Here is a 25,025-nt window from a genome sequence, read left to right as displayed (position 1 = left end):
TAGCTCGGACACCCCTTCCGACCGTAGGCGTAGGCGATTGAACTCAGGTTCCTTCCGGTAGCCCTAAGACTGGCTGGGCCCGACCAAACAAATTACAGGCCAATGTCGTCCTCCCTGCAAAGGTCTTTCCTCACATACCTTCCAGAGGTCTTTTCCCTTCCAGACCTACTGTGGGCGGGGGTGTGGGGTGGGTGTCCGGGGCTCTCGTTGAAATCGTACTTGGGTCCCGGGCACCAGGCACCACCGTACAGCCATGGTGAGGCAGGAGGTACCTGCCGCTCCCCACCCCCACCCCAGGGTAAAGCAGTTGGAGGTGCATTCTCTATTGACCAAAAGTTCCAAGAGGAGAAGGGCAGGGCAATGAGGGCGAGCGGGCTGGGCGCGCGCCCAGACCACACATTTCTCTTTCTGGAAGTCAGGAGACCTCCCTGACCACACCGGCACAGAAAGGCTCCTTGGAGGTCAAAGGGGAGTGATGCTAACTAACGCTAGGCTACCCACAGGCCTCTTGGGTAGAGTCCAGTTTGGCTAAGAGATGCATGCACACCTGTGGAAGGACCCTGAGAGAGACCAAATATGGCCCGTGAGCCAGGCAGATCCAAATGATCGGCCAAAGGAGACCTGGAGAAATGCCTCGTCAAAGCAATTCAAGGGACTTCCCTGGTGGTCCGGTGGTTAAGACTTTGCCTTCCAACCCAGAGGGTGAAGGTTCGATCCCTGGTGGGGGAGCTGTGATTCCCACACGCCCTGTGGCCAAAAGATTTAAAAAATAAACTCAAAAAGTAATTCAAGCCACTCCAAGGGCGCGACTCAGGGACTCTCCCTCTGCGTCTGCCCGTGTGCCTATCCACACACAGCGTACTCTTTTCCTCTTAGTAAGTGCCCCACTTGTGTCACTACTCTCCGTCTCCCTGGGAATTCCTTTGTGCAGAGCCGAAGGGCCAGGGTCCTTGTCACTGACCGCGGGTCTAGTGGCTAGGACCCGGTGCTTTTACCGCCGCGACCCAGCCCCAACCTCCGGCCGGGAACCCAAGCGCCGCTCCAAGCCACTGCAGGCCTAGGTCTCCCGAGATCAATTGGATCGGACTGTCTCAGGAGGGGCCCGAGGCTCGCTGTACTTCCAAGCTCCACAGGTGTTTCTGAAACAGAAGGGAAGGGGGCAGGGCACAACTTCTGAAAGTGTGGCATAGCCCGAGGACACAACAGACGATCATTAGAATCACATGGGTCTAAGATGGGCTTCCCTGGTGGCTCAGATGGTAGAAAGAATCTGCCTGCAATGCAGGAGACCGGGTTCGATCCCTGGGTCGGGATGATCCCCCGGAGAAGGGAATGGCTGCCCACTCCAGTATTCTTGCCCCGAGAATCCCACGGACAGAGGAGCCTGGCGGGCTACAGTCCGCGGGGGCTAGGCTGGCAGAGAAGTCAGCTTCAAGCAGACCTTGATTCTCAATCAGCAAGCTGAAGGACATACCCAGAGGCGCCGTGACAGTTCCAAGGCGCTGTCAAAAGACCAAAAATCGGGCAGTGGCCCGATTCCTGGAAACCTCCACCCCTCCCCCCGAATAGTTGGAATGATCCTCCCACTCACTGTCGGTGCCCAGTCGCTCCGTCGTGACCCCGTGGACTGCAGCTCGCCAGGCTTCCCTGTCCTTCACCGTCTCCCAGGGCTGGCTCAAGCTCACGTCGTTTGAGTCGGTGACGCCACCCAACCGTCTCATCCTCCGTGGTCTCCTTCTCCTTCTGCCTTCAATCTTTCCCAGCGTGAGGTGAGGGGCTTTTCCAGTGGGTCAGCTCTTCGCCTCAGGTGGCCAAAGCATCGGAGCTTCAGCTTCAGCATCAGCCCTTCCAATGACTATTCCGGGTTGATTGGCCTATCAGCTGATCAACCCACTAGCCTATGAAATTACCCGGCCCATGAAAACGCACCATGCCACCTCTCGAGGCTGCCACACTCGCCCTGTGTGATGGCCCACACTCTGCCTATGGAGTGTGTTTCTCTCTGAATCAATCCACTTCTTACCTATCACTTTGTCTCTCACTGAATTCTTTCTGCGATAGGGACATGGAGAACCTGAGCTTCATCAGCTCTTGAAACCAGGTACCCTGGGTTTTGGCTCGGTCGGAGGCCCAGCCACGTGGATTGGAGTCCCAACCTGGGTTTGGCCGGGTTCGAGTCCCCGCCTGAGGTAGAGGGTTTCGTTTCGGCTGCCCGGAGTGCATCCGGAAGCACTGCTCAGAGGCCCACGTGTTCTGACACACTGACTTTTCCGTGACAGGGAAAGGGTTCGGTGCACTCCCGCCGATGCAGGTCGCATCGGCGTAGGACGGCGCCAGACCGGTTTTGGGTATAACCCGCCACGGGCACTCGGTGGACAGTGGACGGGTGCGGAAACACCGAATTTGAGGGTTGTGTCACGGACAGGAGTCCACCCAGTCTGGTGGGGAGGCCTGTGGACTCGTCCTGGAAAATGCTGAGCGCAAGCCCCATAGAATTCCGGGTCGCATCTCCCCATCCCCCTACCCCAAATCTGTCCTGCGTGCGGAGACTGAGGACCCCCGCCAGATTCCCCCCGCCCACCACCACCACCACCACGACACAACACACAGGCATCTAGGGGGTCCGAAAAGATCGACAAGTCACATGATGAGGCTTCCCAGGGAGAGCAGGGTGGCTCTCCGAGGTAGACTAAGAGCCAGGAAAGGAGGCCAGGTCGGTGTTCTGATGGTGGTGAGAAATGGAACATTTCCCCCCGCATCAGTAAACAAGGACGTCACAGTCATCAGCAATTGCGGCCATCACGGGAGGGAGGGCAAGTCGGTGAGCCTTGCTCGGGACTGAAAGACTATCCGGTCCCACCACTTCATGGGAAATAGATGGGGAAACAGTGGAAACAGTGTCAGACTTTATTTTGGGGGGCTCCCAAATCACTGCAGATGGTGACTGCAGCCATGAAATTGAAAGACGCTTACTCCTTGGAAGGAAAGTTATGACCAACCTAGACAGTATATTCAAAAGCAGAGACATTACTTTGCTGACTAAGGTCCGTCTAGTCAAGGCTATGGTTTTTCCTGTGGTCATGTATGGATGTGAGAGTTGGACTGTGAAGAAGGCTGAGCGCCGAAGAATTGATGCTTTTGAACTGTGGTGTTGGAGGCGACTCTTGAGAGTCCCTTGGACTGCAAGGAGATCCAACCAGTCCTTCCTAAAGGAGATCAACCCTGGGATTTCTTTGGAAGGAATGATGCTAAAGCTGAAGCTCCAGTACTTTGGCCACCTCATGCGAAGAGTTGACTCATTGGAAAAGACTCTGATGCTGGGAGGGATTGGGGGCAGGAGGAGAAGGGGACGACCGAGGATGAGATGGCTGGATGGCATCACGGACTCGATGGACGTGAGTCTGAGTGAACTCCGGGAGATGGTGCTGGACAGGGAGGCCTGGCGTGCTGCGGTTCATGGGGTCGCGAAGAGTCGGACACGACTGAGCGACTGAACTGAGCTGAACTGAGCGGCCATCCCACTGCAGCCACTCCCTGCAGGTGAGCCCCGAGGAAGCCCAGGATGCGAAAAGCACAGGATGGTGGCCCCGGAGCGCTGAGATGCGCATCAAAGGCATGATTTCCGTGAGCCCAGGCTCGAGCATCTCGCTAAATTCCTTAACCCGGGATGCCTGGTTTTCTTTCATCTACAGAATAGGAAACACCTTTTGACGTTCAGACCGCCTGCCCTTTGTGGCAAAACTTGTGTGTCACCTGGCTCCTCCCCCCGCACTGCCCACCTCCTCCTGGCGGTTCTCTCAGGGTCGCTTGAGACGCTGACTCTGGGGCTGGAAGTCCTAAATATTCCCGCTGTGCTGAGTAAAATGCAAGTCTCAACTTCTAGGTCGTGGATTTTTTTTTTTTTTTTTAAAGAGGACAGTGCTGAGCAGAGGGGTGGCCGGCGGGAGGCTTTTCTCATCAGCTTGCCGGGCTCCAGGGTGAGAGGGGACGAGGGAAGGGCGAGGCTTAGCAGCTCTGGGCCATAACCTCAAGGCAGAGTCAGACTCTCCATCACACACCGCCAGCTGCTTTCTCCTCCGTGAAACTCGGGTGGACAGCCGCCTTGACGGGCACCGTACAGAGGGGTCAGAGAAGCGCCTTGATCTGAGCTAGGAGGGCTCCGGCCTGGGTAAAGGTGGGGCACAGCAGGGCCGTGCTGGTTCCCCCCGGGAGAAGCTGAACCCAGCCGGCCCAGTCTGGGATACGGAAGGAGTCCGTGAGGGGAGAGACGTGGGGTTGGGGGATGATGACTGTAAGAAAGAGCCCACTAGAAGCAAGCGTTCCCCGGAGCAGCTGTGAGGCCCAGATCACACCCTCGCGGCGTCTCGGCGGGTCAGCGGGGCGCAGGCCGCGGCCCTCCTTCCCCCAGCGCGCCCCCGCGCTCTGCACCTCCGCTTTCTCGCCCACGCTCTTGCCGAGAGCCTCCGAGAGGCTCTTGCCTCCAGGTTCGCCCCTCCTGTCAACGTGGCCGGCCCGCACACCGCCAGCGCCCCCAGTGAAACTCCAACCTGTCCCGTAGGCCGTCTCCCGGGTCTGGAAGCCCTTCCTGACTCGCCTGGCTTCCTGTCTGTCCTTCGCACCTTGTCACTTATTGGGTGTGTCCGGGTAGGGACCCCGAGCCACACGGGAGAAGCCTGGAGCCCTGAGGAGGTCACACCAGGTGGGAGCCGCACCCAGTCGTCCACCTCTCAACAGTTCCCTCCAGAGCTTCCCAGGTGGCGCAGTGGCAAAGACTCCGCCTGCCAGTGCCCGAGACGCAGGAGACGCGGGTTCGACCCCTGGGTCGGGAAGATCCCCTGGAGTAGGAAATGGCAACGCGCTGCGGTTACTCGCCTGGAAAATTCCATGGGCAGAGGAGCCTGGCAGGCTACCGTCCATGGGGTCGCAGAGAGTCTCACGGGACTGAGCGACTGAGCACACACAGGGTCCCCTCCTCATCACACCGGCGGGGGTGGGGGTGGCGGTGGGGGGGGTGGGGGGGGGGTCCTGGCCATTCCGCTCCTGGGCGGGACACATCCGGGGCCGGGGAACAGCCCTGGTGGGTCGAGTCTCGGGTGGTTAACGACCGTTTGTCAGAACCGGCGGTGAAGGCGGCCAGCCCGGACCCCAGCTCCGACACTCACATCGGTGTCCTCTCAGGCAAACCCGTGTCCGCGGGGTAAAGGCAGGCGCCTTCCTGGTCGGGCAGAGGGTCGGTCCACTCCACAGTGCCCGTCGCATCCGTTCTCCGGAGAAGGGTCATTCCTGTAAGGGATTCCTACTTGGCCTTGAAGGGTCACCTCTCAGTGTCCGGGCTCTGTCTTTCGGTGGGTGTACCACCCACCGTCTGCATGGAGGGGATCGGTCAACTCGTGGCCTCGGAGTATCAAAGGTGGTTAGGGCTGTGAGCTCTGCTACATTTTAAAGGCAAGTCCAGGCCTATGACTCCAAACTGCACATGGGATGCCGTTGAGGCTTACAGGCGGCATCTCAAACAGGTGGTCGGAAGGAAAAACGCGCTCATTCACACTGTGCTCCAGAGGACGGTTGGGGCAGTGGTCAAGAATCTGCCTGCTGATGCGGGAGACGCAAGGGGCGCCGGTTCCATTCGTGCGTGGGCAAGATGCCCTGGAGGAGGAACAGGAAATGGCAACCCGCTCCAGGACTCTTGCCTGGAAAATTCCATGGACGGAGGAGCTTGGCGGGCCTACAGTCCATGGGGTCGCCAAGAGTCGGGCGCGACTGAACACCACCACCCAACCCCGGGAAAGCATCCCCCGGCTGGACGACGCAGATGTTGAGGGAGAAGAAGAAGGAGACCTAGAGGAAGATTTAGGAAATTACTTCATAAGTCCTTTCGACTAAAAATGTGAAAGATATCTTTTTAAAATTGATAAAAATGACGATATAAAAACGGAACCTTTAAACAATGCAATCATCATCACCTTAAGCAAAGCCCAACCGAAAAGCCAGCAGGAATAGGGAAGAGGGTCGAAGACGACCGACAGGGCGGCTATTAATAGCTCACAGAGAGAAAATCTAAAGGCTTCTCTGAAACAGGAGGGGACGCTCAACTTTATTTACCCAGGAGAGAAAACCGCATAACGGAGCTAGGCCGAGGTACCGTTTTCACCTAAGAGATCCACCCCTCGCGCTTTCCCCACCCTCCACCGAAAAAGCATTCCCAAGTCTGATGCCACGCGGGGTTGTTGGCGAGGCTGGGGGACGAGGCGCTGCCGGAGAACGCCTGCCCTGCTCTTCCAGTCACCGTCCCTGATCTCCCGAGCTTCAGGGCTCCGTTGCGGCGAGGGTGGCCGGGACCGCCACGGCCCCGCACCGCCGCGAGGGCACAAGGGGCACCCGAGCGGCCTCCGCAGAGCGCTGTGCCCCGGGGCCAGGCGCCCTTCGCAGACCCTTCAGTCCGTGCACCCCGATTGGAGCAAATTCCGCGGGAGCGCATCACGCAGTGAGAAACGGAGCTGGCAAGTGATCGCCACGGGCAGTGTTCCATTCCAACGACTGTGCCCCAGGACATCCCTTGTCAGGACGAATCCCCCCACCCCCACGCCCACCCCGCCGCCCCAGGGGACCCGAACTGTGGGGCAGAAGACGGGCGGGAGAACACGGACGCGAGCAGAGCGGCCGGGAGCAAGGAGGGGCGAGGGGGCGTGGTGCTGGCCGTTAGAGCCGCGGTAACCGTCACGGGTGTCGGGCAGTAGCTCAGCGTGTAGGAGGCAATGGTTGCGAGTGCAGCGCGAGCCGGGGAATGAGCGACAAAAGCGAGTTCTTGATTTCTGGGGCTGGATCCGTGAGAGCTGCTTCTGTGTCAGCGCTTCCCTCGCCGTCTCCGGCAGCCGCCCCTGGGTCGGGAGGCGGGCTCCGGGCCTGGTGTGGGTTCCGGGCGCGAGGAGGCGGTCCGGAGGGCGGGGTCCGCCCGCTGTAGCCGCGCCCCCTCGGGCGGCAGAAGGCGGAGCATGCAGATTAGAAATGGCTGTTCGGCGCGGGAATGGCGGAACAATTAAGGACATAGAACTTGCCCTTTCAAAGGTAGAGGACAAAAAGGTCTGCACAGGAGTCCGATGACAGCACTGTCGACGACGCAAAAGGAATCAGACAAGGAGGGTGGTTCAGGGCGCTCACCGTGCGTTGAATGGAGATGGAGCGAGGGCGGCTGCGGCCAGGTTGAGGCAAAGGGTATCGCTTCTCGGCCTTTTGGCTAAGATCAAGTGTAGTATCTGTTCTTATCAGTTTAATATCTGATACGTCCTCTATCCGAGGACAATATATTAAATGGATTTTTGGAGCAGGGAGTTGGAATAGGAGCTTGCTCCGTCCACTCCACGCATCGACCTGGTATTGCAGTACTTCCAGGAACGGTGCACCCCCCTCGGGGGAAATAATCGTGGTATGACAAAAGCAGACGGTGTGTAGAAGTCTGGAGTTCCGGAATAGCGAGACGGGAAAGCTCAACTTGCTGGTTTTCGCGAGTTTCTGGGGTCGTGCGCTTGGGCCCAGTGTGGAGTCCCTTCATCTTGCCGCGTCTGTTCCGTGTTGGTTTTAGAGCTGAGAAGTTTGTGCTCGCTAGGGGTTACACAGCGCGGTTGTTTTTTTATTGCGGAAATGAGAGAAGGGAGACTCTTCGCTGGGAGGCTTCCGGGAGAAACGCGGCCTTACGTAAGCGTTCGCAGCGACGTGTTTCTACTGCCACAGCGGTCCCGTAAGGAGTCTGCTCGCTTCTACAGATGTGCGTTTCCATTTTTGGTCCAAGACTGTATGTAGTAAGACCCCGAAGTGTGGCCGCAGAAGCTTGCTTTCTCTGTCTGTCTCGCCCGCGCGCGCGCGCTCAGCTGAGGCCCTTAGCCCGCAGACCCTCCAGCGGGGCTCAGGGGCACAAAAGTGGCTCTACGTGCAGCACGTGCACCTGGAAGCCTCAAAGGATTTACAGGTAATGCCCAAAAGCAAGCAGTAGTTGGTATACATTTAGTGAGGGAGAAAGCGTTTTCTTCTCCCACTGCTGAGATGGCGGAAGCTAGTCGAATTCCTCAGTATGAAAAGGAAGGTATTAATTAGTGAATGAGGGTCCTGGGGAAAATGAAAGGGAGCACTTCCAAAATGCTGACCTGGAACAAGGATTCCAAGGAGGAGGTTTAAATGCTCGTGTGATTACGGGAAGTGCGCGTGTTCCTGAGAGAATTATTGTAGCAGGAAGTAAGACATTCCATTTTCAAGGCCAACCGATCTTGACCTTATACAGTCAACTCCCTTCAAAACTTCTGGCACTAAAAAATGCCACCTCGTGTGCTTTCGCTAAGTGAAAGACAGCTAGATTTTCTGGGTTTAGAAAGACTCCAACCCCTCAAAATGAGGAAATGGGTGCAGCTGACAGGCTAAAAAGAGCGCGCTGGCCGTTCACCAAAATGGAACAGCCGGTCAGAACGGACTCCATGTATGACATTTCCAATAGAGATACAACATGGAAGGAACTTCAGGTGACAGAACAGAGAACGTGCTAAAGGAGAAAGGGCCATGTATGTATTCAATCACTAGCATTCTGGCTGATTGATAGCTCTGGTTTCTCCGCTGGAAGTAACCTCAACGCTCAAAAACACTATCTCAACAGCTGAAAATACAAAGAATGTGCGAACTTCTTTGTTTCTGTCTTTGCAATGTATGCCGTTTCACAGTCCACGCCCTGAAAATGTATTTCTCCCAGAAAAGAGGGGGAAAGGGCTTGTATGTGCAGAACTAAAGGTATATTCTGTCAAAAACAAGGGGGGTGGGGGGAGGTGGCGGGCGGGTGGGCTGATCCTGAGGCAGGAGAAAAACAAGAAGCGCATCCCCTCGCTCTAAAGTTTCTCTCCACCTGTACGGTCAAAACCGATCTCAAAAATACGAGCTAGAGTCGGTCTTGATGCCTAGTGAGCCCTCCCTCCCCGGTAGCCGCGCCGCGCCGCGCCAGCGCCGGCCTAGAGCCAGAACCGGAGTTATACAAGATGGCCGGCCAGGCAACCTGGGGGCATCGGTTCCCTCCAACAAATGGTGACATGCGGAGCCGGGGCTGTGGTCATCTTCCTCTTCATGACAACACCCCCCCCCCCCCGCCGCCTCCCGTGGTGAAGGTACTATGCTTGCAGTCTCAGCGCCCCTTGGTGCGCAGTGAGTTGATGCCTCCCCCTCCAGACTCCGAAGCATCTCGGAAGTAAGTGCCTCCTGGACAGTACTGGGGTCCTAGAGCCCCTCTGCGGGCCGGCGAAGGCGCTTGAGTCCGTGTCCGACTCTTTGGGACCGTAGCCCGCCAGGTTCCTCGGCCCATGGGATTCTCCAGGCAAAAAGAATACTGGAGTGGGTTGCCATGCCCTCCTCCCGGGGATGGATCTATCTTCCCGGCCCAGGGATTGAGCCCGCCTCTCCCGGGTCTCCTGCACTGCAGGTGGACTCTTGGTTACCGCCGAGCCACCAGGGAAACCCCAAAGCCCCTCTGTGTACAAATGGTGCCCTCTGTGCCACCTGCTTTCTGGACCCCACTCGCTCCACTGTCACCGAAGATGGCCTTGTGAAGATTGTGCGGCACGAGGGCACCGGGACCCTGTGGCATGGCCTCCCAGCCATCTTTGTTGATGACTGTCGGCCACTGCCACCTACTTCACCGCCTACGACCTACTCAAGGCCTTCCTGTGTGGTGGAGCCCTGACCTCTTCCTCCGCGCACCCTTGGTGGCTGGTCCGCGGGCCTGCCTGGGCACCGTGACTGCCATCAGTTCCCTCGGAGCTGGGCACGGACAAAGCCGAAGGCTCGGGACCCCGCGCTGGGAGCTTGGAGCACGTGCATCCGAGCCGGCTGCGTGGCTCCGGCCGGCTGGTGCTCGCTCGGGCGGGGCTGGGCAGGTCCGGTCCTAGTGCCCCTTCGGGATGTGCCCTTCTCGGCTCTGTCTGTACTGGTTCAACTAGAGCTGGCCGATGTGGCTCAGGTCGAAGGACCAGACAGACCTTCGCTTTTTTGTCTTCGGCTTTTGTGTCTGGCGCCATCTCCTGGGCGGTCGGCGGCCGTCCTCTCTTCCTTTCAACGTGACGAAGACTCCACGAGCGGTGGAAGATGTGAATGACGCCCCCCGGCCCCGCACGCCACCACTCCGCTTGGCTTGCTGCTTACTGAGGACCCGGACCCCAGTCGGCCCGAGGATCAAGCAAGCCTCAACGCCACTTCACCCGGAGACATTTATCAGCACTTGCTCGAGCCTCGCAAAAAACCTTCCTCCAGAAAGACTCCGCGGGGGAACAGCCTGGGAGATGTTCAAAGAACCCAGGAAATAGAGAAAAAGAAAAAAAAAGCGAAAGGCAAGAAGGCCTTCCCTGGGCTGTCCCGTGCACGGCTCAGGTGTGCGCCGTGCCACGCTAAGGGCCAGCGGTCCGAGTCTTGGCTTGGGAGCACCCAACAGACAGCCGGCCGCCGCTGTCGGTCCGCTGCCACGGCGTGGCGAGCAGTAGCGGCCACCGCAGCGAGAGGCCGGCTACCCTGCACCGATAAGCCGCGACGTGCACGTACACCCAACCCCCCACCGATGAACACCACCGGGAAGAGAAAAAAAGCTTTTAGCAGCAGCATGCCCTGGGGGGTACTGAAGTACAAACCCACTAGGTCCCCTTCCGGAGAATCTACTTTTAGAGAGACACAGGTTATTCCCCGGAGGGGGTGCACCGTTCCTGGAAGTACTGCAATACCAGGTCGATGCGTGGAGTGGACGGAGCAAGCTCCTATTCCAACTCCCTGCTCCAAAAATCCATTTAATATATTGTCCTCGGATAGAGGACGTATCAGATATTAAACTGATAAGAACAGATACTACACTTGATCTTAGCCAAAAGGCCGAGAAGCGATACTGCCCCCTCGGCCTCGGCCGCTACCGCCCTCCCCTCACCTCCATTTAGCTCACGGTGAGCAAAGTCAGCCTCGAACGAAGGCCCGCCCTCTCCCCTAGACTGCACGATGTCCTAGTGCCACACCTTCTAAGACGTCCATCGTTCGTCGGATCGTTTCATTTGTTGGGCGCCTTTAGGCTTTCTGTTCTCCCACGGCACCCCCCCCCCCCGCCCCAGCAGACAGCCAAGCAATTTGCATGCCCCGCCCACACAGGCGCCTTCTTCCTGCTGCGCGCGTGCGCCGTCTCGCGGTGGAACCGAAACAAGCGCGTGGCCCAAAGCTCCCGGAAACGCCCGGACCGAGAAAGACGCAAACCGTTCCAACTGGGTTTTTCTTTCCGGCATTTCTTTTTCTTGTTAAACTTTTTTTTCCCCGACACATAGCTACGTACCCACCCGCCACTCATCATCTTACTGTTATTTATTGTGTACACATACACGGATGAGTCGGCTATGTTGAAGTTCTCTTTTTACTTTCTAGATTTTAGTTCGTCTTGATTTACTATGGCTTTCTTTCCATGGGCTCTTTTCTTTTTGGCTACCCTGGCTCTTCTACGGGTCATGTGGGAACTCAGTTCCTCGAGTAGCGATAGAACCCGCGGCCTAGCTTACATTGGGAGCGCAGGGTCTTCACCACTGTACTGCCAGAGAAGTCCCTACAGACTCTCTCGGTATTTTTATGTGGCGTTGCTGGACAGGGAGCCGAGATATTCGCGGCACAATTTGGCTGCTCTTCCGCCAGCTGCTCGCCAGAAGGCTCTCACGCAGGCCTCCTCGGCTTGATGGGACGCTCCGGGAGAGAGAGTGGGAGGATTTCTCCCAGTCCAGATTGCTGCGGACTCCTTGCCGTAAGGCCGTGCCCCATCGCAGCTAGCCTGCCTTCTTGGCCGCTCAACTGCAAGCCTGCAGTGGAGAACAGGGGACACACTGACCGAGCAGCTGCTGAGGCCTCTTCTGCCTTGAGGATACCCTCTCTTCTCCCGTCCACCCCAGCCCATCAGACTTCCTGGTGGGCGGGCGGGTTGGGGGAGCGTGGAAACCGCTGAGTACTGGAGGATCAGAAAGAGGGTATAGGCAAGTGGAGACCCACCTGCCAGCACCTGTGGTGAGTCTCCCGGAGTGCGCATGGAGCCCTTTTACCCTGAAAGTAAGGGAACTTCCTTCCAGTTTTGGGACTCTCCCTGCCATGTACAATTAGACAAAGCTAACTTCTCAAAATTCTGACCCTGCGAGAACCAAACTATGCCTAGGAAAAAGCTTGAGGTAGAGCGCAGTTTGTAAGTTATCAATGTCTGTGCTCTGGTGCCCTCCAGCAGCAACTACTGAGCCTTTGCGCTACAACTACTGAAGCCAGTGGGTTTAGAGCCTGTGCACAAGGAAGAGCAGTCTCCAACTGGCAGCAACTAGAGAAAGCCTGTGCGCAGAAAAGAGGACCCAGTGCAACCACAAGTAAATACATTCATAATAATAATTATCGGGAAAATATTTTAATCGGATTAAATACTTTGGATTGGATTAATTACTTAATTGGAGTAAAGATTTACTGAGCATGGCCCTACCCATCAGAACAAGACCCAGTTCCCCCCACAGTCAATCTCTCCCTTCAGGAAGCTTCCATAAGCCTCTTATCCTTATCCGTCAGAGGGCAGACAGAACAAAAACTACAATCACAGAAAACTATGCAGACTGATCGCATGGACCACAGCCTCGTCTAACTCAGTGAAACTGAGGGAGGAAAGGAACAGGCCAAGCTGACTCCATTTTGAGAAAGGAGGAAACGGCATCTTGCACTTTCAGTGAGCTTTGGACTTGTGTGCCTGTTAGCCATGGGGATAACATACCTACGGCTGGCATATTGAGTGCAGCACTTTCACAGCATCATCTTTGGATTTGAAATAGCTCAACTGGAATTCCATCACCTCCACTAGCTTTGTTCGTAGTGATGCTTCCTAAGGCCCACTTGACTTTGCATTTCAGAAAGTCTGACTCTAGGTGAGTCATCATACCATCATGATTATCTGGGTCATGAAGATCTTTTTTGTATTGTTCTTCTGTATATTCTTGCCACCTCTTAACAAATAAATACAAATAACTGAAGCCCAAAGCCAAATTCATATGAGTGCAAATGGATGAAAATTTATTACTACCTGCATTTATATGTTGGAGAAGGCAATGGCACCCCACTCCGGTACTCTTGCCTGGAAAATCCAATGGGTGGAGGAGCCTGGTGGGCTGCAGTCCATGGGGGTCGCTAAGGGTCGGACACGACTGAGCGACTTCACTTTTGCTTTTCACTTTCATGCATTGGGGAAGGGAATGGCAACCCACTCCAGTATTTTTGCCTGGAGAATTCCAGAGACAGTGGGCCCCCGTCTATGGGGTCGCACAGCATCGGACACGACTTAAGCGACTTAGCAGCAGCAGCAGCAGCAGCATTTATATGTATATATTTTGTTAAGATACTGAAAGAGAGTATTGTAGGCTAAACAATATGGTGACTTAAGTGACTTAGTCTGTATGACACTTGTGATCCCATGGACTGTAGTCCACCACGCTCCTCTGTGCATGGAATTCTCGATGCAAGAACACTGCATTCCTTTCTCCAGGGTTCTTCCCGACCCAGGGATCAAACCTGCCTTACAGGCAGATTCTCCTGCATTGTAGGCAGATTGATTACAGTCTGACCCACCAGGGAACCCCTAAACCATATAATCATAGTATAATTATCTGGCTTGAGGTGAGTGATTGCACACTATCGTGGTTATCTAGGTCATGATCTTTTTTGCATAGTTCTTTTGTGTATTCTTGCCACCCCTTCTTATATCTTCTGCTTTCATTAGGTCCATACCATTTCTATTCTTTATTGTGCCCATCCTTGCATGAAATGTTCCCTTTGTGCCTCTTAACTTCCTTGAAGAGGTCTCTAGTCTTTCCCATTCGATTGTTTTCCTCTATATTTTTGCACTGATCACTGAGGAAGGTTTTCTTATCTCTCTTTGCTATTCTTTGGAAATCTGAATTCAAATGGATGTATCTTTCCTTTTCTCCTTTGCCTTTAGCTTCTCTTCTTTTCTCAGCTATTTGTAAGGCCTCCTCAGACAACCACTTTGCCTTTTTGCATTTCTTTTTCTTGGGGATGGTCTTGATCCCTGCCTCCTGTACAATGTCACGAACCTCCGTCCATAGTTCTTCAGGCACTCTATCAGATCTATTGCCTTGAATCTATCTGTCACTTCCACTGTATAATCATAAGGAATTTGATTTAGGTCATACCTGAATGGTCTACTGGTTTTCCCTACTTTCTTCAATTTAAATCTGAATTTGGGAATAAGGAGTTCATGGTCTGAGCCACAGGCAGCTGCCGGTCTTGTTTTTGCTGACTGTATAGAGCATCTCCATCCTTGGCTGCAAAGAATATAATCAATCTGATTTCGGTATTGACCATCTGGTGATGTCCATGTGTATAGACTCTTGTCTTGTGTTGCTGGAAGAGGATATTTGCTATGACCAGTGCGTTCTCTTGGTTCCATTGCCCTGCTTCATTCTGTACTCCAAAGCCAAATTTGCCTGTTACTCCAGTGCCAGGGTCCAGCCCCCGCAGGATCCAGGGAAACAGCATTGATTTAGAGAGAGATAAGGAAAGAATGTTGAAGATAAGAAAATAGAGGAGAGAAAGAGGCTGATATTCCTTTGTTTACATAGAGAACCAATAAAACTCCGAGACAAGAAGTTTGCCCTGTTCACGGAGGCCACAGGTGCCCTCCCGGTCTCCCGAGGGAGTGAAGACGCAGAACGTCTTCCTGTTCAGGTCTTAGAAACCTGGGCAGATAAGTGAACGCAGGGAGCCTCTATGCTCCAAGGGATCAGCCTGAAAAAAAAGAGAGGGAGGGGGAGAGAGAAAATGATTGACACGGGGAGACCAAACTGATTCAGTGAGCGAGGCCCACTAGCTTTATTTTCAAAAGGTACTTGTATACTTTTTTTGTACATAGAGGGAAATGAAAGATGCAAGGTCATACAGAGTCAGCCCAAACATTCCAGCAGTTTTGCCCTTATCGAAACCAGGGTTTTTCTGCATACCTTTCCCACAAATGATGTTATGTACATTATCTTCTGGCCTTGGAGGCCTGTGAACATTTTATGACCCTCTTTTGATAAAGGCTGCTCAACCAGAAAACTTATTTTCCCTCAAAGTGTCTTTTCTTTATATTTCTAATCTATGTCAGCCTCAGAAAATGCTAAACAGAGTTACATTTCTCACAGAGTAAAGGTGCAGTGAGTTACAAGAAAGAAACAATTAGCTCAAAGATCTAATGTGGTTAAATTCAAGGCTACACTTGTTTTTCTTACATTCTCACTGTGTTAACTAATGCATTCCCAGGTGCACAGTGGATAAGAGATATGGGAACTTAGCAACAAGCATTGGCCCAATAATGAAATCCTACATCAGCACTACTCTAATAGCTTTTAACTCTTTGAAAGGCTCTATGTTTTAGGCTTTCCGTGACTCTCACAGTTGGGAGGCTGTAAATAATCATATCTCACAGTTGGAAGGCTGTAAATAATCATATGTGTAGCTGCAAGAGTCTGGATATGCCTGCCGAGCAAGCTAGAATGCTAACAGAGGGGGTTTGATTTGAAATATTCCTCTCATGTCCAGGAGACTTATTAGCTATAGCCCTAAGTTGATTTTCTCCAGGGAAAGGTGATCAGGGATAGCCCCCTGTTAATGTCGGAGGAGTTGGTGAAAGTCATGAAATAGTAAAACAGACAGATTCTGGTTTTGGGATAGATGCTCGAGAAAGCCTAGGGAGCCCCCTGAGTCCTGAAGCCTTGCTTAACAGTTCTCTTCCACATGACCTTGTCATGGGTGGGATCTCCCGTGGTGGCTCCCGGCACTCCAGCTATTTCTTGACTTCATACTTTTGCATTCCAGTCCCCTATAATGAAAAGGACATCATCTTTGGGTATTAGTTCTAGAAGGTCTTGTAGGTCTTCATGGAACTGTTCAACTTCAGCTTCTTTAGCATTACCGATTGGGGCATAGACAGACTTGGATTACTGTGATATTGAACGTTTTGCCTTGGAAACGAACAGAGATCATTGTGTCATTTTTGAGATCACATCCAAGTACTGCATTTCGGACTCTTTCGTTGACTATGAGAGGATTCTTGCCCACAGTAGTAGATATAATGGTCATCTGAATTAAATTCACCCATTCCAGTCCATTTTAGTTCACTTATTCCTAAAATGTCGATGTTCACTCTTGCCATCTCCTATTTGACCACTTCTAATTTACCTTGATTCATGGACCTAACATTCCAGGTTTCTGGATATTGCTCTTTACAGCATCGAACTTTACTTCCATAACCAGTCACATTCACAACTGAGCATTTTTCTCACTTTGGCTCCACCTCTTCATTCTTTCTGGAGTTATTTCTCCACTCTTCTCCAGTAGCATATTGGGGACCTGCGGACCTGGGGAGTTCATCTTTCAGAGTCATATTTTCTTTTCCCTTTTCATAGTGTTCATTGGGTTCTCCAGGCAAAAATACTGGAGTGGGTTGCCATTCCCTTCCCCAATGCATGAAAGTGAAAAGCAAAAGTGAAGTCGCTCAGTCGTGTCCGACCCTTAGCGACCCCCATGGACTGCAGCCCACCAGGCTCCTCCACCCATTGGATTTTCCAGGCAAGAGTACCGGAGTGGGGTGCCATTGCCTTCTCCAACATATAAATGCAGGTAGTAATAAATTTTCATCCATTTGCACTCATATGAATTTGGCTTTGGGCTTCAGTTATTTGTATTTATTTGTTAAGAGGTGGCAAGAATATACAGAAGAACAATACAAAAAAGATCTTCATGACCCAGATAATCATGATGGTATGATGACTCACCTAGAGTCAGACTTTCTGAAATGCAAAGTCAAGTGGGCCTTAGGAAGCATCACTACGAACAAAGCTAGTGGAGGTGATGGAATTCCAGTTGAGCTATTTCAAATCCAAAGATGATGCTGTGAAAGTGCTGCACTCAATATGCCAGCCGTAGGTATGTTATCCCCATGGCTAACAGGCACACAAGTCCAAAGCTCACTGAAAGTGCAAGATGCCGTTTCCTCCTTTCTCAAAATGGAGTCAGCTTGGCCTGTTCCTTTCCTCCCTCAGTTTCACTGAGTTAGACGAGGCTGTGGTCCATGCGATCAGTCTGCATAGTTTTCTGTGATTGTAGTTTTTGTTCTGTCTGCCCTCTGACGGATAAGGATAAGAGGCTTATGGAAGCTTCCTGAAGGGAGAGATTGACTGTGGGGGGAACTGGGTCTTGTTCTGATGGGTAGGGCCATGCTCAGTAAATCTTTACTCCAATTAAGTAATTAATCCAATCCAAAGTATTTAATCCGATTAAAATATTTTCCCGATAATTATTATTATGAATGTATTTACTTGTGGTTGCACTGGGTCCTCTTTTCTGCGCACAGGCTTTCTCTAGTTGCTGCCAGTTGGAGACTGCTCTTCCTTGTGCACAGGCTCTAAACCCACTGGCTTCAGTAGTTGTAGCGCAAAGGCTCAGTAGTTGCTGCTGGAGGGCACCAGAGCACAGACATTGATAACTTACAAACTGCGCTCTACCTCAAGCTTTTTCCTAGGCATAGTTTGGTTCTCGCAGGGTCAGAATTTTGAGAAGTTAGCTTTGTCTAATTGTACATGGCAGGGAGAGTCCCAAAACTGGAAGGAAGTTCCCTTACTTTCAGGGTAAAAGGGCTCCATGCGCACTCCGGGAGACTCACCACAGGTGCTGGCAGGTGGGTCTCCACTTGCCTATACCCTCTTTCTGATCCTCCAGTACTCAGCGGTTTCCACGCTCCCCCAACCCGCCCGCCCACCAGGAAGTCTGATGGGCTGGGGTGGACGGGAGAAGAGAGGGTATCCTCAAGGCAGAAGAGGCCTCAGCAGCTGCTCGGTCAGTGTGTCCCCTGTTCTCCACTGCAGGCTTGCAGTTGAGCGGCCAAGAAGGCAGGCTAGCTGCGATGGGGCACGGCCTTACGGCAAGGAGTCCGCAGCAATCTGGACTGGGAGAAATCCTCCCACTCTCTCTCCCGGAGCGTCCCATCAAGCCGAGGAGGCCTGCGTGAGAGCCTTCTGGCGAGCAGCTGGCGGAAGAGCAGCCAAATTGTGCCGCGAATATCTCGGCTCCCTGTCCAGCAACGCCACATAAAAATACCGAGAGAGTCTGTAGGGACTTCTCTGGCAGTACAGTGGTGAAGACCCTGCGCTCCCAATGTAAGCTAGGCCGCGGGTTCTATCGCTACTCGAGGAACTGAGTTCCCACATGACCCGTAGAAGAGCCAGGGTAGCCAAAAAGAAAAGAGCCCATGGAAAGAAAGCCATAGTAAATCAAGACGAACTAAAATCTAGAAAGTAAAAAGAGAACTTCAACATAGCCGACTCATCCGTGTATGTGTACACAATAAATAACAGTAAGATGATGAGTGGCGGGTGGGTACGTAGCTATGTGTCGGGGAAAAAAAAGTTTAACAAGAAAAAGAAATGCCGGAAAGAAAAACCCAGTTGGAACGGTTTGCGTCTTTCTCGGTCCGGGCGTTTCCGGGAGCTTTGGGCCACGCGCTTGTTTCGGTTCCACCGCGAGACGGCGCACGCGCGCAGCAGGAAGAAGGCGCCTGTGTGGGCGGGGCATGCAAATTGCTTGGCTGTCTGCTGGGGCGGGGGGGGGGGGTGCCGTGGGAGAACAGAAAGCCTAAAGGCGCCCAACAAATGAAACGATCCGACGAACGATGGACGTCTTAGAAGGTGTGGCACTAGGACATCGTGCAGTCTAGGGGAGAGGGCGGGCCTTCGTTCGAGGCTGACTTTGCTCACCGTGAGCTAAATGGAGGTGAGGGGAGGGCGGTAGCGGCCGAGGCCGAGGGGGCAGTATCGCTTCTCGGCCTTTTGGCTAAGATCAAGTGTAGTATCTGTTCTTATCAGTTTAATATCTGATACGTCCTCTATCCGAGGACAATATATTAAATGGATTTTTGGAGCAGGGAGTTGGAATAGGAGCTTGCTCCGTCCACTCCACGCATCGACCTGGTATTGCAGTACTTCCAGGAACGGTGCACCCCCTCCGGGGAATAACCTGTGTCTCTCTAAAAGTAGATTCTCCGGAAGGGGACCTAGTGGGTTTGTACTTCAGTACCCCCCAGGGCATGCTGCTGCTAAAAGCTTTTTTTCTCTTCCCGGTGGTGTTCATCGGTGGGGGGTTGGGTGTACGTGCACGTCGCGGCTTATCGGTGCAGGGTAGCCGGCCTCTCGCTGCGGTGGCCGCTACTGCTCGCCACGCCGTGGCAGCGGACCGACAGCGGCGGCCGGCTGTCTGTTGGGTGCTCCCAAGCCAAGACTCGGACCGCTGGCCCTTAGCGTGGCACGGCGCACACCTGAGCCGTGCACGGGACAGCCCAGGGAAGGCCTTCTTGCCTTTCGCTTTTTTTTTCTTTTTCTCTATTTCCTGGGTTCTTTGAACATCTCCCAGGCTGTTCCCCCGCGGAGTCTTTCTGGAGGAAGGTTTTTTGCGAGGCTCGAGCAAGTGCTGATAAATGTCTCCGGGTGAAGTGGCGTTGAGGCTTGCTTGATCCTCGGGCCGACTGGGGTCCGGGTCCTCAGTAAGCAGCAAGCCAAGCGGAGTGGTGGCGTGCGGGGCCGGGGGGCGTCATTCACATCTTCCACCGCTCGTGGAGTCTTCGTCACGTTGAAAGGAAGAGAGGACGGCCGCCGACCGCCCAGGAGATGGCGCCAGACACAAAAGCCGAAGACAAAAAAGCGAAGGTCTGTCTGGTCCTTCGACCTGAGCCACATCGGCCAGCTCTAGTTGAACCAGTACAGACAGAGCCGAGAAGGGCACATCCCGAAGGGGCACTAGGACCGGACCTGCCCAGCCCCGCCCGAGCGAGCACCAGCCGGCCGGAGCCACGCAGCCGGCTCGGATGCACGTGCTCCAAGCTCCCAGCGCGGGGTCCCGAGCCTTCGGCTTTGTCCGTGCCCAGCTCCGAGGGAACTGATGGCAGTCACGGTGCCCAGGCAGGCCCGCGGACCAGCCACCAAGGGTGCGCGGAGGAAGAGGTCAGGGCTCCACCACACAGGAAGGCCTTGAGTAGGTCGTAGGCGGTGAAGTAGGTGGCAGTGGCCGACAGTCATCAACAAAGATGGCTGGGAGGCCATGCCACAGGGTCCCGGTGCCCTCGTGCCGCACAATCTTCACAAGGCCATCTTCGGTGACAGTGGAGCGAGTGGGGTCCAGAAAGCAGGTGGCACAGAGGGCACCATTTGTACACAGAGGGGCTTTGGGGTTTCCCTGGTGGCTCGGCGGTAACCAAGAGTCCACCTGCAGTGCAGGAGACCCGGGAGAGGCGGGCTCAATCCCTGGGCCGGGAAGATAGATCCATCCCCGGGAGGAGGGCATGGCAACCCACTCCAGTATTCTTTTTGCCTGGAGAATCCCATGGGCCGAGGAACCTGGCGGGCTACGGTCCCAAAGAGTCGGACACGGACTCAAGCGCCTTCGCCGGCCCGCAGAGGGGCTCTAGGACCCCAGTACTGTCCAGGAGGCACTTACTTCCGAGATGCTTCGGAGTCTGGAGGGGGAGGCATCAACTCACTGCGCACCAAGGGGCGCTGAGACTGCAAGCATAGTACCTTCACCACGGGAGGCGGCGGGGGGGGGGGGGTGTTGTCATGAAGAGGAAGATGACCACAGCCCCGGCTCCGCATGTCACCATTTGTTGGAGGGAACCGATGCCCCCAGGTTGCCTGGCCGGCCATCTTGTATAACTCCGGTTCTGGCTCTAGGCCGGCGCTGGCGCGGCGCGGCGCGGCTACCGGGGAGGGAGGGCTCACTAGGCATCAAGACCGACTCTAGCTCGTATTTTTGAGATCGGTTTTGACCGTACAGGTGGAGAGAAACTTTAGAGCGAGGGGATGCGCTTCTTGTTTTTCTCCTGCCTCAGGATCAGCCCACCCGCCCGCCACCTCCCCCCACCCCCCTTGTTTTTGACAGAATATACCTTTAGTTCTGCACATACAAGCCCTTTCCCCCTCTTTTCTGGGAGAAATACATTTTCAGGGCGTGGACTGTGAAACGGCATACATTGCAAAGACAGAAACAAAGAAGTTCGCACATTCTTTGTATTTTCAGCTGTTGAGATAGTGTTTTTGAGCGTTGAGGTTACTTCCAGCGGAGAAACCAGAGCTATCAATCAGCCAGAATGCTAGTGATTGAATACATACATGGCCCTTTCTCCTTTAGCACGTTCTCTGTTCTGTCACCTGAAGTTCCTTCCATGTTGTATCTCTATTGGAAATGTCATACATGGAGTCCGTTCTGACCGGCTGTTCCATTTTGGTGAACGGCCAGCGCGCTCTTTTTAGCCTGTCAGCTGCACCCATTTCCTCATTTTGAGGGGTTGGAGTCTTTCTAAACCCAGAAAATCTAGCTGTCTTTCACTTAGCGAAAGCACACGAGGTGGCATTTTTTAGTGCCAGAAGTTTTGAAGGGAGTTGACTGTATAAGGTCAAGATCGGTTGGCCTTGAAAATGGAATGTCTTACTTCCTGCTACAATAATTCTCTCAGGAACACGCGCACTTCCCGTAATCACACGAGCATTTAAACCTCCTCCTTGGAATCCTTGTTCCAGGTCAGCATTTTGGAAGTGCTCCCTTTCATTTTCCCCAGGACCCTCATTCACTAATTAATACCTTCCTTTTCATACTGAGGAATTCGACTAGCTTCCGCCATCTCAGCAGTGGGAGAAGAAAACGCTTTCTCCCTCACTAAATGTATACCAACTACTGCTTGCTTTTGGGCATTACCTGTAAATCCTTTGAGGCTTCCAGGTGCACGTGCTGCACGTAGAGCCACTTTTGTGCCCCTGAGCCCCGCTGGAGGGTCTGCGGGCTAAGGGCCTCAGCTGAGCGCGCGCGCGCGGGCGAGACAGACAGAGAAAGCAAGCTTCTGCGGCCACACTTCGGGGTCTTTACTACATACAGTCTTGGACCAAAAATGGAAACGCACATCTGTAGAAGCGAGCAGACTCCTTACGGGACCGCTGTGGCAGTAGAAACACGTCGCTGCGAACGCTTACGTAAGGCCCGCGTTTCTCCCGGAAGCCTCCCAGCGAAGAGTCTCCCTTCTCTCATTTCCGCAATAAAAAAACAACCGCGCCTGTGTAACCCTAGCGAGCACAAACTTTCTCCAGCTCTAAAACCAACACGGAACAGACGCGGCAAGATGAAGGGACTCCACACTGGGCCCAAGCGCACGACCCCAGAAACTCGCGAAAACCAGCAAGTTGAGCTTTTCCCCGTCTCGCTATTCCGGAACTCCAGACTTCTACACACCGTCTGCTTTTTGTCATACCACGATTATTTCCCCCCGAGGGGGGTGCACCGTTTCCTGGAAGTACTGCAATACCAGGTCGATGCGTGGAGTGGACGGAGCAAGCTCCTATTCCAACTCCCTGCTCCAAAAATCCATTTAATATATTGTCCTCGGATAGAGGACGTATCAGATATTAAAACTGATAAGAACAGATACTACACTTGATCTTAGCCAAAAGGCCGAGAAGCGATACCTTTGCCTCAACCTGGCCGCAGCCGCCCTCGCTCCATCTCCATTCAACGCACGGTGAGCGCCCCTGAACCACCCTCCTTGTCTGATTCCTTTTTGCGTCGTCGACAGTGCTGTCATCGGACTCCTGTGCAGACCTTTTTGTCCTCTACCTTTGAAAGGGCAAGTTCTATGTCCTTAATTGTTCCGCCATTCCCGCGCCGAACAGCCATTTCTAATCTGCATGCTCCGCCTTCTGCCGCCCGAGGGGGGCGCGGCTTACAGCGGGCGGACCCCGCCCTCCGGACCGCCTCCTCGCGCCCGGAACCCACACCAGGCCCGGAGCCCGCCTCCCGACCCAGGGGCGGCTGCCGGAGACGGCGAGGGAAGCGCTGACACAGAAGCAGCTCTCACGGATCCAGCCCCAGAAATCAAGAACTCGCTTTTGTCGCTCATTCCCCGGCTCGCGCTGCACTCGCACCATTGCCTCCTACACGCTGAGCTACTGCCCGACACCCGTGACGGTTACCGCGGCTCTAACGGCCAGCACCACGCCCCCTCGCCCCTCCTTGCTCCCGGCCGCTCTGCTCGCGTCCGTGTTCTCCCGCCCGTCTTCTGCCCCACAGTTCGGGTCCCTGGGGCGGCGGGGTGGGCGTGGGGGTGGGGGGATTCGTCCTGACAAGGGATGTCCTGGGGCACAGTCGTTGGAATGGAAACACTGCCCGTGGCGATCACTTGCCAGCTCCGTTTCTCACTGCGTGATGCGCTCCCGCGGAATTTGCTCCAATCGGGGTGCACGGACTGAAGGGTCTGCGAAGGGCGCCTGGCCCCGGGGCACAGGCGCTCTGCGGAGGCCGCTCGGGTGCCCCTTGTGCCCTCGCGGCGGTGCGGGGCCGTGGCGGTCCCGGCCACCCTCGCCGCAAACGGAGCCCTGAAGCTCGGGAGATCAGGGACGGTGACTGGAAGAGCAGGGCAGGCGTTCTCCGGCAGCGCCTCGTCCCCCAGCCCTCGCCAACAACCCCGCGTGGCATCAGACTTGGGAATGCTTTTTCGGTGGAGGGTGGGGAAAGCGCGAGGGGTGGATCTCTTAGGTGAAAACGGTACCTCGGCCTAGCTCCGTTATGCGGTTTTCTCTCCTGGGTAAATAAAGTTGAGCGTCCCCTCCTGTTTCAGAGAAGCCTTTAGATTTTCTCTCTGTGAGCTATTAATAGCCGCCCTGTCGGTCGTCTTCGACCCTCTTCCTATTCCTGCTGGCTTTTCGGTTGGGCTTTGCTTAAGGTGATGATGATTGCATTGTTTAAAGGTTCCGTTTTTATATCGTCATTTTTATCAATTTTAAAAAGATATCTTTCACATTTTAGTCGAAAGGACTTATGAAGTAATTTCCTAAATCTTCCTCTAGGTCTCCTTCTTCTTCTCCCTCAACATCTGCGTCGTCCAGCCGGGGGATGCTTTCCCGGGGTTGGGTGGTGGTGTTCAGTCGCGCCCGACTCTTGGGCGACCCCATGGACTGTAGGCCCGCCAAGCTCCTCCGTCCATGGAATTTTCCAGGCAAGAGTCCTGGAGCGGGTTGCCATTTCCTGTTTCCTCCTCCAGGCATCTTGCCCACGCACGAATGGAACCGGCGCCCCTTGCGTCTCCCGCATCAGCAGGCAGATTCTTGACCACTGCCCCAACCGTCCCTCTGGAGCACAGTGTGAATGAGCGCGTTTTTCCTTCCGACCACCTGTTTTGAGATGCCGCCTGTAAGCCTCAACGGCATCCCATGTGCAGTTTGGAGTCATAGGCCCTGGACTTGCCTTTAAAATGTAGCAGAGCTCACAGCCCTAACCACCTTTGATACTCCGAGGCCACGAGTTGACCGATCCCCTCCATGCAGACGGTGGGTGGTACACCCCACCGAAAGACAGAGCCCGGACACTGAGAGGTGACCCTTCAAGGCCAAGTAGGAATCCCTTACAGGAATGACCCTTCTCCGGAGAACGGATGCGACGGCACTGTGGAGTGGACCGACCCTCTGCCCGACCAGGAAGGCGCCTGCCTTTTACCCCGCGGGACACGGGTTTGCCTGAGAGGACACCGATGTGAGTGTCGGAGCTGGGGTCCGGGCTGGCCGCCTTCACCGCCGGTTCTGACAAACGGTCGTTAACCACCCGAGACTCGACCCCACCAGGGCTGTTCCCCGGCCCCGTATGTGTCCCGCCCAGGAGCGGAATGGCCAGGACCCCCCCCCCCACCCCCCCCCCCCACCGCCACCCCCCACCCCCGCCGGTGTGATGAGGAGGGGACCCTGTGTGTGCTCAGTCGCTCAGTCCCGTGAGACCTCTCTGCGACCCCATGGACGGTAGCCTGCCAGGCTCCTCTGCCCATGGAATTTTTCCAGGCGAGTAACCGCAGCGCGTTGCCATTTCCTACTCCAGGGGATCTTCCCGACCCAGGGGTCGAACCCGCGTCTCCTGCGTCTCGGGCACTGGCAGGCGGAGTCTTTTGCCACTGC

General features: G+C 54.6%; 4 non-coding genes across 4 annotated transcripts; 2 read left to right on the top strand and 2 right to left on the bottom strand.

The window, feature by feature from the left end:
- The first annotated feature begins 7,214 nt into the window (after window positions 1-7,214).
- On the top strand, window positions 7,215-7,405 carry LOC138084939 (U2 spliceosomal RNA). The gene has a single exon (XR_011145334.1). It is a non-coding gene; the product is annotated as a U2 spliceosomal RNA (small nuclear RNA).
- A 3,297-nt stretch (window positions 7,406-10,702) lies between these two features.
- LOC138084937 (U2 spliceosomal RNA) lies at window positions 10,703-10,893 on the bottom strand. Its single transcript, XR_011145332.1, has one exon. It is a non-coding gene; the product is annotated as a U2 spliceosomal RNA (small nuclear RNA).
- A 7,969-nt stretch (window positions 10,894-18,862) lies between these two features.
- Window positions 18,863-19,053, top strand: LOC138084936 (U2 spliceosomal RNA). The gene has a single exon (XR_011145331.1). It is a non-coding gene; the product is annotated as a U2 spliceosomal RNA (small nuclear RNA).
- A 3,305-nt stretch (window positions 19,054-22,358) lies between these two features.
- On the bottom strand, window positions 22,359-22,551 carry LOC138084947 (U2 spliceosomal RNA). The gene has a single exon (XR_011145342.1). It is a non-coding gene; the product is annotated as a U2 spliceosomal RNA (small nuclear RNA).
- Window positions 22,552-25,025: the final 2,474 nt, after the last annotated feature.

This window comes from Capricornis sumatraensis, chromosome 8, assembly GCF_032405125.1.
Source record: "Capricornis sumatraensis isolate serow.1 chromosome 8, serow.2, whole genome shotgun sequence".
NCBI lineage: Eukaryota > Metazoa > Chordata > Mammalia > Artiodactyla > Bovidae > Capricornis > Capricornis sumatraensis.
The sequence above is the reverse complement of the archived record's forward strand: the minus strand, read 5'-3'. Positions and strand labels throughout refer to the sequence as shown.